Source organism: Camelus dromedarius, chromosome 10 (assembly GCF_036321535.1).
Source record: "Camelus dromedarius isolate mCamDro1 chromosome 10, mCamDro1.pat, whole genome shotgun sequence".
Taxonomy (NCBI): Eukaryota; Metazoa; Chordata; class Mammalia; order Artiodactyla; family Camelidae; genus Camelus; species Camelus dromedarius.
Window position 1 is genome coordinate 22,585,873 of NC_087445.1, and position 12,930 is coordinate 22,598,802.

Below are 12,930 nucleotides of genomic sequence, written 5' to 3' on the forward strand. Positions count from 1 at the left end.
ATAAACAACAAGGTCTTACTGTATAACAAAGGGAATTATATTCTGTATCTTTTAGTAACTTATGGTGGAAGAGAATATGAAAATTTTGTATGTTCATGTATGACTGAATCATTATGCCGTACATCAGAAATTGACATACTATTGTAAACTGACTATACTTCAATAATATATATACATGTATAAAAAATAAAATGTCAAAAAAACAAAATACCTAGGAATAATCCTAACCAAGGAAGTGAAAGACCTATACGCTGAGAACTAGAGAACACTGATAAAGGAAACAGAGAATGATTCAAAAAATGAAATGATGTCCTATGCTCTTGAATTGAAAGAATATTCTTAAAATGGCCTTGCTACCCAAAGCAATCCACAGACTTAATGAGATCCCTATCAAATCACCCATGACATTTTTCAGAGAACTGCAACAAATAACCTAAAATTATATGGGACCACAAAAGGCCCAGAATTGCCAAAGCAATCCTGAGGAAACAGAACAAAGCTGGAAGCAAAACCCTCCCAGACTTCAGACAATAATACAGAGCTACAGCAATTAAATCAGCATGGTATTGGCATAAAAACAGACAGAGATCAGTGGAACAGAGAGCCCATAAATAAACCCATACACCTATGATCAACTGATCTTTGACAAAGGAGGCAAGAATATACAATGGAGAAAAGACAGTCTCTTCAGCAAGTGATACTGGGAAAGCTGGACAGCTTCATGTACATCAATGAAGTTACAATATTCCTTCATACCATATACAAAAATAAATTCAAAATGATTTAAAGACTTAAGTATAAGACATGACACCATATAAAACTCCTCACAGAGGACATAGGCAAAACATTCTCTGACATAAATCATAGCAATGTTTTAGATCACCTTCCCAAGGCAAAATAAAAGCACAAATAAACAAATGGGGCCTAATCAAACTTAAAACCTTTTGCACAGCAAAGGAAATCATCAACAAAATGAAAAAACCTACGAACTGGGAGAAGATATTTGCAAACAATGCAATTGACAAGGGATAAATTTAAAATATACAAACAGCCCATACAACTCAATATCAAGGAAACAAAACAGCCCAATCAAAAAATGGGCAAAAGACCTAAGCAAACCTTTCTCCAAAGAAGTCATATGAATGTCCAAAAGGCACACAAAAAGATGCTCAATATTGCTAATTATTAGAGAAAGATAGATCAAAACTGCAATGAGGTATCACCTCACAACTGTGAGAATGGCCATCATCAGAAAGTCTGCAAATAATAAATTCTGGAAAGGGTGTGGAGAAAAGGGAACTCTCCTACAGCATTGGTGGAAAAGTAAACTGGTGGAGCAAAAAAAAGTAAATTGGTAAACATTATGGAGGTTCCTTACAAAATTAAAAATTGAGCTACCATGTGATCTAGCAATTGTACTCCTGGGCAAAATGAAAACTCTAAATCAAAAAGATACATGCATTCCAATGTTCATAGAAGCCCTCCTTACAATGGCCAAGTCATGGAGGCAACCTAAATGTCCAACAACAGATGACTGGATAAAGCATATGTGGTATATTTATACAATGGATCACTACATAGCCATAAAAAAGAATGAGATAATACCATTTGCAACAACATGGATGGACCTAGAGATCATCACACCAAATGAAGTAGGTCAGACAGAGAAAGACAAATATCATATGATACTACTTATATGTGGGATCTACAATAGGACACAAAAAAACTTATTTATTTACACAACAGAAACAGACTCACAGACATAGAAAACAAACCTTTGGTTAAAGGGAAAGGTGGGGGTAGGGATAAATTAGGAGTATGAGATAAAAGATACACACCACAATATATAAAATAGATAAATAGCAAGGATTTACTGCATAGCACAGGGAAGTAAAATATCTTGTAATAACCTATAATGGAAAAGAATCTGAAAAAATATACATGTATATATATGTATGTCTGAATCACATTGCTGTACACCTGAAACTAACACAATATTGTAAATCAACCATACTTCAGTTAAGAAAAATAGTGCTAGAATGGATTTGCCTTTCCATCTGCTTTGCCAAGAGTCCCTGTGTGAATAGTGCAGAGGGAGGAAGGGTCAGTACCTTTGAAGTGCTGAGATGATCCATACAAAGAACCAAAGCAGTGGAGGCAAGGGCTCGAGTCAGAGGTCCTTGGAGAAACAGAACCTTCCCTAAGACTCCCTTGAGAGATTGGGAGTTAGCCTGGGCAACACCCAACCACTGACATATGATGGGAGTCACACGGTTACCACTGAGACCTCACAGCAGACAACAACCCAGCTACCATTGTTGTTACAAGTCTGAGAAGTGGTTCCATCCTTCAGGACATTATGTGCTCCTGAACATGCTAGTCACTAAATGACACACACCTGGCATCCTCCCTTTCTCCTTCCCGCCCTTCTTACCACACTCAAAAGAAAAATGGAAGAACAGTAATGAAGCGTTGAGGCACATACAATGTCTTTAAACCATGGACTGAGTTGGAAGGAGTAGGGTCTTTCTAATAGCAGCACGGCATTCAAAGCGTGTTCTAGAAGGGGGACTGACGTGCAGTGTTCAGCATTTGGATAACAGCACAAAATTAGGAACAATCTACACTTCCATCATTAGGGGGTGGTTAAATGAACCATGATTCATCCACACTATAGAATGCGGTATGCACCTTTTCAAAATAATTTTGGCATGTTTACATGTAATGATATGGAAAGATCTCTAAGATCCACGTCAAGTTTAATGCAAGGTGAAAAGCACTACCTACAGTTTCTATGGGGAAAAAATTCATCAAATATAATTACATATTTGAATATGTAAGTATATTTCCCCTGGGACGGGAAAGGGCTCAAGAAGGACCTGGAGACAAAACTTACTTTGTCTGAAAAATCTTAACCATGAGAATGTATTCACATAGTGCTTGTATGATTAAAATAAGTAAAAACTTTGAAGTATATGAATGTGTAAAAAGAACAGTACAAGTTCAGTGCTTCTGGAGGTTACTAGAACACACACACACACACACACACACACACACAAGACAATGCCAATAATGTCAGTGCAGATAAAAGAACGTACTACTCACAGGTAACCGAGCAATACTGTATTTCCTCATATCAGGAAAACCCAGCCGGTTGCAAAAATGAGCTGATGATACGCGCACACACTATGTCACCTTTACCCTCCAGGTTAATCTAAACTGTGGGGCCTTGCTACAGGTCCAACGTCTGATTGTTCAGCCTGCACAGTCACACCCACTTTCAGGTGTGTTGTGACGAAGCTCTTATTTTTGACACAAAGTTCAGTAGCCTATGAGAGGGTCATAACTGATCCCATCAATGTGAAATTCTCCACGAGGAAAAGTCATTGAAGATGAACCCAATCATTGGCCCTCCTATTGGGTGTGAGAACCACCGAGACACAGGCTGTATTCCATGCTGCTTGCTGGTTTATGTTCTCTAGAGCCAGATGTCTGACTGTGATGAAGTTATTCCCTATTTCCTTGTCCAGTATGAGTCTCCTCACTCCTTCCCCTTCTGTCTTCTATGAATTTCCTCTGTCTCATATCTTTAGTTTCTTTCCTCTGGGTTCTTTCCCTGCATCTACAAAATGCCTAATCTTAAAGAAAACTTCCTCTTCAAGCTGCCACCCTGTCTCAAGCTCAGGCTGCGAGAACAAAGTAGCACAAATTGGGTGACTTACATACAATAGAATTTTATTTCCCATAGTTCTGGAGGCTGAGGTCCAAGATCAGGGTACCAAGCAGGTCAGATTCTGGGGAAAACCCTTCCAAGCTGCAGATTTCTCACTGTGTCCTTACGTGGTGGAAGGGTCAAGGGATGTCTCTGGAGGCTCTTCTACAAATGTGCTAATTCCATTTATGATGGCTGTGCCCTCAAGACCTAATCACCTCCCAAAGGCCCCATCTCCTAATGCCATCACCTTGGGGCTTAAGTTTCAACCCATGAATTTTGGGGAGATACAAACATTAAGACCATAGCACACACAACATTGTAAAATATTATAAATCAATAAAAAATGTTAAAAAAAAATACCTTGATTAAACTTAAAAAAAAAAAAAAAGACCATAGCACACCCTCATCGACTTGCTCTCCTCTCCTGCTGGCTGGCCATCTAGGATGTCTTGCTCAGCCCCACGTCGCTTCCACACCATTTATTTCCTTCATTTACTTCTCAATATCTCAATTCTTGACGTACTTTCACTTTCACAGAGATCACCAGTATCCTAACACTTAATCAAATGGTTCCTTCTCCGCCCCGGTAGACAGCTGCTGTTTCTGGCCACAGACCACACCATCCTTGAAATGTCCCTCTCTTTGCTTGCTCTCCTTCCTCAAATCATTTTTCAGTGGCCTTTAGAGGCATCTCATTGGTCCTCTTCTTCCTGCCTTTTCTCCCTTAGTTCTTGATGTAACCCCACACTCTCAATTCTTAATTTTATGCAGCTGGCACCCACATCTACCTCTCTTGTCATCAGCCTCTGTTTGGGTTCCAGGCAGACCTGCAAATTTTTCCCACAGGTGATATCCTGCTGGCATTTCAGCCGTGGCCTCCGTAAATCCAGACTGCTAGTTCTGCCTCTCTGCCTTCCTATGCTTCCTAATTCAGCAACTCCCCAGTATCAAAGCCACTGTTTCTTTCTCCCCCAAATGCCATCGGCAACCATGCTCACTTGACAAACCGCTTCCTCCCTCTCCACTACTCCTGTTGGCTCTCATTTGGATCATCGCTGCAGCCTCTCAGCTGCTCTCCCACACTTCCACACACCAATGTAAACATCCTAAGGGGCGTCCCCAGATCCTCAAACCTCAGTCTCCTCAAGAATAGAGTCTAACTCTCTTAGAATGGCACTCAAGACCCTTCACCATCTGCTCCAACCTACCTAAAGGGCACTCTTTGTTCCCTAAGAGAATTTTTACCAAACCCTATGGATCTAAGAAAATAAAAGCTTCCCTAAAGGTCTCCCTTTAGAGCGACTAGGAGATTCTCTAGAATCTGAGATGAAAGAATCTCAGGAGCTTTGCCCGTCTGCAGGGGTGGGGCCCTCCAAGAAACAGTGACTTGCCTAACTCGCTTCAAGACCTCTGCTCCATGTGGCTTCTCCCAGGAAGCTTCCTCAACTGCACCTCCTCACCCCACGTCAACTTTGAAAGGCGCCCCTTAACTTTCTCTAAGCCTTCCAGCTGGACTTCTCTCAGGCTCCAAGCCATCATAACCCCTTTGTTTTTTCTTTTTTAAATTTATTTTTATTGAGGTATAGTTAATTTACAATGTTGTATTAGTTTCTGGTATACAGCACAGTGATTCAATAATACATATATTCTTTTTCAGATTCTTTTCCATTATCATTTATTACAAAATACTGAATATAGTTCCCTGTGCTATACAGTAGGTCCTTGTTTATCTGTTTTATATATAGTAATTAATACCTGCAAATCCCAAACTCCTAATTTCTCCCCCCCTTGCCTTCCCTTTTGGTAACCCTGAGATTGTTTTCTATGTGAGTCAGTTTCTGTTTTGTAAATAAGTTCATTTGTATCTTATTTTGGATCCTACATATAAGTGATATATAATATGATGTTTGTCTTTCTCTGTCTGACTGACTGCATTTAGTATAGTAATCTCTAGGGCCACCCATGTTGCTGCAACATGTCTCCCTGAGCCTCAGTGTCCTCAGCAAGCCGGGGACAATATTTCACCTCACTGTCGTGAGGATTTTTATAAATAAAATCAGCTAGCACAATGCCTGGCATGCATAGGGACTCAGAGAATATGTTTTTGCCCCCTCTGTTTTCTGATTAAGCAGGTGTTTTTTTTTTCTTTAAACAAGCAAAGCAATGCCCCTCTGTTTTCTTTTTTTCACATTTGTTCATTATTTATTCAATATTTATCGATGACTGTGCATGCCAAGCATTATTCTAGATTCCAGGGATACCTGAGTGAACCACACAGATAAGATCCCCGATTTATCCGGCGTCTTGGTCTTAGCACACAGAGGTGGGGCTACATTCTCCTGCTGCTAAGTTTGAATCAGCCTTTCCTAGTGTGTGCTCCTGGCTGGCAGTACCTCATTTCATTTCCCCATTTTCTTTCACTTCGATTTCTGGTGCTCTCCTCCCATCACTCATAGCTTGTGGCAGAACATGATTTCAAAGAAAATAACTTGGAAAAACAGACTAATGCTTAAAGATGCATAAAAGGTTGCAAAAGTACCACCATGGTGTTTGACAATTACCAATGCTCAAAAGGAAACAAGACTAAGAAGTTGAACTAAGTCAAGCATCCCTCACCAGCAGAACTGCTCAGCACAGACAGCACCAGAGCTGCAGGTGTTGATGAACTCGCTTCCCCTCACGTTGCTTCCAGACAAATTAGAGTCACTCAAATGACTCTCCTATAAATTTATTTTGACCGAATCTTTTGAACCTGCAAGTCCTGCTCCTCTGTGAGTCTCCAGCACGGAGCTCAGTGTCAGGTACTAGGTAACCTATCAGGTCTTCTTGGTCTCCTCCTGTGGTACCCTCAGCTCCTTCTAGGCTGGGCCACCATCTGACTTGTTTTTGCATTCTCATGCTGAGTACAGGGCTTGGTACACAGTAGGTGCTCAGAACATGTTTGATCAGTGAACAAAGGGACGGAAGGGTTTGAGTTGAGAGATTTTTGGAAGCTCCTTTTCAGCACACAAGCTCCAGCAGGAGGGGAGAGGCCAGGCTGGGTGGGGGATTCCTGACTCTAGTCTGAGGCCTGGGGCTCTCTGAGGACGAAGGACCCCGTGTCAGTGTCCCTGCCTCATGGTGGCCCAGGGTTGTGCCTGTGCAAGGCCGCTCCCCTCCCCCATCAAGTAACAGGAGGCTGACTCTGACCAGCCTGCTTTGGAAAACTGCTTGCACCTGGCCTGGAAGAACACAATTAAAAGACGCCGTAAAAATTGACAGATCCCAGTGCGGAGGGCCGAAAATACATTACAATTCCGATCGAACTATAAATAAAGCCCCTAAATTAAATAAATCTCGCACAATTATGGATTAAAACGTGTTTGGTGTTAATGGCCTTGCACATGGACCCTGACTCCCGAAATTGTTGCTGAGGCTGCACGGCTGGGGGATTGCATCATAATTAACACCAGGCCATCCCGGGAGGGAGGGGGCTGGCCCGAGGTTCAACCGCGGGCCTTCAGTAAGCGGGGAGGGGCCCGACGAGCCCCCCTGCTGCCTGATGCTTACCCAGCCCCTTCTTGGTGACAGTGACTCTTTCCTTGGAAGATGAGGACCTGGAGGCAGTCGTTGCTGCTCAGGGTCTGACCTTGGACACAAAGGCTTACTCTGGGTTGAGGGTTCTGGCTTCCCTGAGATCCACAGATCCATGTACATCCAACAAATGAGCCAACCCCAAGCAGGTATTGTTGAAGAAATATCTGGATAGTTCAGCCGTTTGCTCATGCCTACCCAGTTGTTTGGAAGCCCATAAATTGTAGTGCAGTTAACCAGCAACCATAACATACCCTAGAGCGCCTAAAGTTTCCTCTAACAACCCTCGAACTTCAACGCCTAGAACCAAGGAGGTTGGTAACACTGTGAAAGATAATTCAAAGTACAGGAGTTCTAGCACCTCCAAGCCAAGTCCGAGCCCTAAAATTTAGGAAGTTTTACAGGAGAAAACGACGCAGCCTGAAGTTCTCCTTCAGGACAGATTCTTACCTGGGACTGAGGTTGAAAGAAGGAGAGATGCCCTGAGTAACTGCTCCTGCGGGCAGGGTGGTGCCGTGGGCGCCAGCGGCAGGCTGCTCGGAGCCCGCTGCCTGCTCCACTCCCGACTAAGCAAGCGCATGCTCGGTTCTGCTTCAGGTTCAGGCCTCCAAACAGGGGTTAATCATAGTACTTCTTAGCCACAAGGTACTTGACTTCTGGCACACACGAAACACCTGTGAATGTTCGCTGTTGTTACGGTCATCACTGTGGAGTCAGCAAGCCCATCCTTACTCACCTGCTCCAACTGTGGAGGGCTCGTGCCTCCCCCGCCCCCACCCCGGAGAGGCGCTACAGGCTTACAGGCGTGGGGAGGCCACGCACTCCCCCAGGTGACCAGCTTTATGTATGTAAGAATCTACATATGGATAAAGATGTATTGCAAGGAATTGGCTTACGTGATCGTGCAGGCTGGTGAGACAAGCCTGAAATCCATAGGCCAGGCTGTCAGGCAGGCAGCTGAAACTCTCTGGCATGAGTGGGAGCTGCAGTCCACAGGTGAAATTTCTTCTTCTTCAGGGAAGCCTCACTTCGGTTTTGAAGGCTTTTCAACCAACTGAATCAGGGCCGTCCGGATGATATAGGCTAATCTTGCTTAATCCAAGTAAACTGATTGTAGACTTTAATCACATCTACAAAATAACTTCACAGTAATACCGAAGTTAGCGTTTGACTGAGTAACTGAGGGCTGACACGTAACGCGGACCCATCCCACGTGGGGTCGTAAGAGCTACCGTGCCATGAAAATCCAGGCCTCCTGCCTCCTGCCCAGGCTGACCTCTCTGTGCCCGGTGCTGTCTCTGCCTTGTGCCTTCCAACTGTCTGAGGCAGGGAACACAAGCATGCACTGCTATCAGGCTTTCTCCAAAGGCCTCCTTAGAATGTGACCATAGGAAATTGCCAGACAGCATAATCTCCAGAAGGACGGCTTTTTTCTTGTGATAAGCTGCAAAGAATCTGGAGAACAGTGGTTTCATTATGTGAGGAACCATATTTAACTTCCCAAAAGAAGAATACAACCATGTTCCAAGGCTAGAAGACAGACAAAGGCAGGGCCCATCTTTAGCTTGGATGCACAGTATGGCTGTTGGGTTGTTTGGGGCTGGCTTCCATCAAGATCGTCGGGGCTGGGCCATGCTGGTTGTTCAGTAGTTTGCCTATCAACACTGGGCAGAGACCGGACTTCCCTAAGCTGGTGTGGCTTAAGGAGAGCAGCCATTTAAAATACACCTCACACTCAGACAGTCAAAAAGGCCTATCGCTGTCTGAGAGTCATTGGGACACAATCCCTTCTATCACTTCCAACACGGAGGTGGGAAAATGGTGACGCCCTGGGGTGGCAAAGATGTCTCATTAGGTTATGCTGCAGAAATTCTTCTGGAAGGATGCCTGGCCCCAGGGAGCCTCCTCAGTCAATCAAAGTTATAAAGAGACTATAAAGGTACATGGATTCTTCTGTATTGCACAGGGAACTATATTCAATTATCTTGTAATAACCTTTAATGAAAAAGCATATGAAAATGAATATGTGTATGTATGTGCATGACTGGGACACTGTGCTATACACCAGAAACTGACACATCGTAACTGTACTTCAATTAAAAAAAAAAGCACATGGAGACTGTTGCTTGCAGAAGTTGGACCTGGAACCGGAAGCATGACAAATGGGAACATACAGACTATGGAGCCCAGCAATGGCTAAGCTCCTCGCATGTGTCAAATCTCTCTGATCTCTCTTCTCCCTTATCTCCCCTCTACTTTCTTCTTCCACCACATCCCTCTGACTCCAGCTGGAGAAATTTCTCTGCTTTTATGGGCTCAAGTGATGAGATGGGGCCCACTTGGACAATCCACAGGCTGCTCTATTTTAAGGTTAGCTGATTAGTAAACAATTTCATCTGTAAAGCGCCATTAAGAGAAGCACATAGGTTAGTGTTTGATTAAATCACCAGGGGACGGGCATCTTAGCTGGCTTCAAAGATGGAGGAAGCAGGCAGGAGCCAGCTTTCTCTAAGAGCTGAGAACCACAGCGGATGAAAGTCATCAAGGAAAATGGGGACCTCCGTCCTTCAACTTCATGAAATTGAATTCTGCCCACAACCTAAGCCCGGAAAAACTTCACCCAGACTTTCTGGTGAAGAATGTAGCCCTGGCAACTTCTTGATTTTAGCCCCATGAAACACTGACAGATTTCTGACCTGCAGCATCACCAGATAATAAACTGGCGTTGTTTTAAGCCACCCAGTTTGTGGTAATTTGTTACAGCAGCAATAGGAGACATATATTCTCTCGTCCTACTTTGGGTTTGGGCCGTGCTGGTGGCCTCACCCACCATCTCCCTAAAGAACAATCTGTCTGCCCAAGCAGGACACCTTTTGCTTATTATGCAGAACAAATCTGCTCCTCCCTGTGTCAGCTTAGTCCTAATAGAAATGTCACAGACTCGAATGGTGCCTCACCATGGCCTCTTAACAAAAACCTCATTCATGATGAGTTCTCCCAGCCCCCCAAGTAGAAGGCAGACATGGTTGCTTTAAAAACACCACACTCTTCCTTCCCGATTTTCTTCCTCTCCAAATTATAATAGGGGAAGCTCTTTCCTTTATTATCCAAGTAGAAGGGATTCAAAAGGCCCATAGAGAGGCTGGAGTTAATGCCTTCCTTGGGCAAGATTCTGTTGCTTGTGTTGATTTAGGGGAAAGCTAGAGGTGACAGAACCTGAATCAGTGTTGAGTCAATTATTTACAAACAGAAACAGCCAGGTACCGGGTCAGGGCTCACATACGTATGTTGTTTTCTTCCCCCTACAGAAAAGGAAGCAGAATATGTCCCCACTTCCGACTTCTCATCCATATTAATTTAATTGGCTGCCATCAACAATGACCAAAGAACTTTCTTGTCTTCTTCACATGAGGCGCTGAATCCTGGACACAGATGTCGAACTCAAAAACCCAAACAAAACCAGACCAACTGGGTCTAAGTTTGAAAAGCCGCACCAGAAGGGAATACATTCATCAGATCAACCTCTTGGCTCTTCAGAGTTTGGTTATAATTTTAAGCTTGTTCCAGACAGATTCTGGCAGGAGATGTGCTTCTGAACGCCTATATGGCCTTCAATTGCTGGTCTGGGTAAAGAGAGCCTTGTCCTTTCCTTTCAGCTTCTGTTGTGGGGCTGAGCTTCCCGGCAGGAGAGTGGCTGTTCTTGAGTCTATGGGACCCCTGTGTTCAGTAGGGATTAAATGGAAAGGGCATGTGTTATCTCTGTCTGTCCAGCCCACCTTCTGTCTGGCCATCTTCCCTTGAAGAATGAAAGCAAAAACTCACAGGACGGAGCAGCAGGAAAAGCGATGCTCCTATAGTTGTACCATGTAGGGTGTGCGTGTGTTTGCAACTTGCCACAGGGCTCTGGGCTGCTTCTGCTCTGAAATCCTGAGAGCACCTATGGCCTGCACCACATACTACCTTGACCAGTTCTTTCTCTTTCTACGGGTACAGCTTTACCTCCACAGCAAAACTGTAATCTTGCAGATGCAACCACATCTTTAAAAAGAAAGTTCTGGAAAATGGTTTTACTTGCTTTTATCCTGGTTGCACAGTGCTCCATAGAACATCGCTCCACAATACAGTCAGCCATTCCTCTACTGAAGATTTCAGTTCTATTTGTTTCTTTGCTGTTATATAACATACTATGGTGAAGACCCTGATATGTGAAATTTTGCTGTCTTTTCTCTATTTCCCCGGGAAAGATTTCTGGACTAAGACCAAGAGGTGTAGACACCTAAAATGAGTTATTTCCCTCAAATTAGGAACATTTAACCCTCTCACCAGCAGTATGTGGAGAATGCCAGGCTCACGTTCTCTAGTACTATTAATACATTTAAGTCTTTGTTGATAGAACAGTAGGGAAAACAAGAGGAAAGGTATCTCCTGCTGTGTTCTCCTTTGGTAAATTACTCAATTTGAGGTGGATTTTAAAAACATATTTACTTTTTTTTTATATTTTTGTAAGTATATTTATTGTATTGTATTGTATTGTATTATCTCTTACATTTGTCCATTTAAAAAATTGAGTTCATATTGTTTCCCTAACATTTTCAGCAAGTTCTTCATGTATCAATGGCAGTAACCGCTCTCTCTGTTGTGAAATGTTTTCTCCGGTTTTACTCATGATGACCTTTGATGTACAGAAGATAGTTTCAAAATTTGTATTTCGTTAAATACATAAAAAATTAAGTTCCTTTATAAGTCCTTGCATTGCTTTTATGTTTAAAACATTCTCTTCTCTCCAGAGATTATTCAATATTTGGTCTTTCTCTGGTTTCTATAGACTGTCTTCATACCTAACTCTAATCCAACTAGTTTATTTTGGTTAAGGATAAACTAACTTGAAAATGTCCTCCCCCAAAGCCTCCTCATTTATGACCTTGATTTATTTTTTCAGTAAAGAATTATTTATTTTTTCTAACTACACAAGTAATATTTACTCAATGGAAAATTCAAATAATTAATAAACAGAAAAACTAGGAAGGGATAGCTACCTATAATCACTTCCACGTTCCAACAACGTCCACTGTTAACAGTTTGGTTTGTAATCTTCCAGATTTTCTTCTATGTATAAACTTAAAAAATAATGGTACTGTACTGTAAACTTTCTCATAATATTTTTCTTTAACTAGAAATTGATAATAATTTTCCATATTGATGCATAGAGATTAAACTTAAATTTTTAAAGCAGTGATATGATATTCCATTATGTATTCTGTAACACTTGATTAGTCTTCTATTTATAAAATGTAGATGTTTCTGATTTTCTTTGTTTATATTAACAGTTAGCAATGAACAGTCCTGCACATGAATTCGTACACCTATCCAATTATTTCCTTAGAATTAATTCTTAGGTACTAATTGATGGGTCCAAGGCTATATATGCTTAAAGTTTTAACACATATTTACAAATTACCTCTGTAAAGCATATACTATGTTGCCCTTCCACCAGTAATTTTGTTTCCTCATTGTTTCCTCAAACTGAGATTCTCAGTTATCATTTGGGGTGTCATATTTAAGAGGCGCCCTTCACATCATGGAGGTATTTATTTATTACCACAATTCTCTGGCCTGTGGCAACTATGTGTCCCATTCTTACT

The 12,930-nt window shown here is 42.3% G+C and overlaps 1 pseudogene; it reads left to right on the forward strand.

Annotated features, from left to right (window-relative positions):
- The first annotated feature begins 8,160 nt into the window (after positions 1 to 8,160).
- LOC105095969 (small ribosomal subunit protein eS24-like) overlaps positions 8,161 to 12,930 on the forward strand; it is a 93,757-nt pseudogene continuing 88,987 nt past the window's right edge.